Source organism: Penaeus monodon, chromosome 29 (genome assembly GCF_015228065.2).
Source record: "Penaeus monodon isolate SGIC_2016 chromosome 29, NSTDA_Pmon_1, whole genome shotgun sequence".
NCBI classification, from domain to species: domain Eukaryota; kingdom Metazoa; phylum Arthropoda; class Malacostraca; order Decapoda; family Penaeidae; genus Penaeus; species Penaeus monodon.
The window spans coordinates 12,547,386-12,549,555 of NC_051414.1; the positions used below are offsets into that span (position 1 = coordinate 12,547,386).

General features: G+C 34.9%; 1 pseudogene; it reads left to right on the forward strand.

Annotated features, from left to right (window-relative positions):
* Nucleotides 1-2,170, forward strand: part of LOC119591736 — an 11,647-nt pseudogene that overhangs the window by 7,810 nt on the left and 1,667 nt on the right.

The following is a 2,170-nucleotide window of genomic DNA, read 5'->3' on the forward strand; positions in this document are numbered from 1 at the left end:
GCAGCTTGCCTATTTGAGGTGGTTCATGTATTGTGAAGGCATCTGTACATGATTGCCTTATTGATTTTGGTACAGGATATACAATGACAATGTGGGATATAGATTGATGATACATGCTCTGTTCTGTTAGAATATATGTGGAGGATGCTTGTTTACTTGAGCATTGTAGAATTGTGAGGAGCAACTTTAATCACTGTGCAGACAGTATACCATATGGGTGAACAGATCATAACAGAATCACATTGTGCTTAATTATTTGACATTAAGTAGAATTGATATACTTTTTATACATTTTGTGTCTCTTCCCACTCAAAGCCCTAATTTACCAACTCAGAAACTGAAGGTTTGCATAGAAAATGAACAATGGATTTACTCTGACTGCATCAAACTATGCTGTCATAGACCAAAAATTTACTGTTTTCTTTGCATACCTGATATATACATGTATTGAGTTGAAAGAAAGAAAGAAAGAGAATTTTTGGGGGACAGTTGATATTTAGCAAAAACAAACAAATAGGTGAAAGACAAATCTAGTATTGCAAGTTAGTTTAATTCAGGCATTATTGGGTGGACTCGCTTTTGTGCCCCAGATTTCTTTCCTACATTTTGTGAAGACATTATTTCTTTTCTTGGGGTGGGTTCTAGGAGGGTATTACCCCTTGGAAATTCTGGGGGATGATGGGTATCATTGGAGAGATTCTTCTAGGCAAAGAAAAAAACTGCATATAACCCAAAAAGTAAAGATAATCTGATTTTTCAGATAACAGACAAACAATTGGTTCCCTTAAATTAAGGTCTAATTGAGATTGATCCATCATTAAACTTCATTTCAGGTAGTAAGATCCAGGATGGCAGAGGGAATGCTATCACTCTCTTGGAACAACCATAGTTCTACTTTTTGCCACATGTTATCCTCTTTACGAGAAAAGGTGAGACAAGTTATTTTAGTTTCTCAAGTGTTTTAGAATTTGAAGGTATGCTAGTAACAGGGTGTAAATAGTTTTTTGATACAAGAAATGAGTGGATTCTTGATTATTGTCTTTGATTAGGATAGTTATGGGTGTAATGGACAACTCAGTTGCTTATAAAAAGGATGAATATCATTAGAAGTAGAATAATCAAGGAATCAAATATCTTTAGTTTATTGAGGAAGTCAGATAATGAGTGCAGAATAGGGAGAACCTTTGGTTGCTCATTTCAAAGATTCAAAAGTCAGTGGTGCACTCACTATTCATTATCATAAGTACGTATTTCACATACTAGTAGTGTCTCCAGGATTGCACAAGTATGTAGTAGTGAGATTTTCTTATTTCTGATGTTAATAGTTTTTAATGATTGATAATTTCTCTGAACAGTTTTTACCATACTTGTTCTCAGAGCAGAGAACAGGCAAGTAAAATAAAACTATATCATTGCATTACTTGTATCCATGAGTGTGACAAAGCTGTACTGAGGGGGTTCTAGGAAAGTGTAAGATTATATATCCCTTTGCATTGTTTAACATTTTTGACATTATATTTGGTATATGATATGTAATGTATATGTCAAATTTAGTGATATCCATTGAATTCCACATCACTTTTACTTTATTTTTATCAGCTTGAAGTGCACTTGTCAACTATATAATTTTCTGTTTACATCAACTTTACATCCTCATTGCAGGAAAGATATACAGATGTTACTGTGACCTGTGAAGGGAAATTCTACCCAGTACATAAACTTGTTCTTTCAACATGTAGTGACTATTTCCTGAAAATGTTTGAACGAACACCTTGCAAACACCCAATTATTGTGCTTAAAGATATTCATTGTAAAGAAATAGAAGCTCTCCTCAGTTATATGTATGATGGAGTTGTGAGTGTGGCACAGAATGATTTGTCACAGCTTATAAAAGCAGCAGAGCTATTACAAATAAAAGGCTTAGCAGTACCTGATGAACCTCCCTCATCAGCCAGAAAAGCTCAGAATGCAAGAAATTCAACAGATGGTAGAATAAGCCCAAATCCCAAACGCCACAAACGAGATCAAGGGGAGATGCAAAATATATTTCAATCCTCACCAATATCACCTTTCCATCAGAAAAGACCAGACACAAGATGCTTCACTGTCACCAAGATCAAAAGACAGAGCTGGTAAAGATAAACCATGGCAAGTGAAGGACAAGAATATC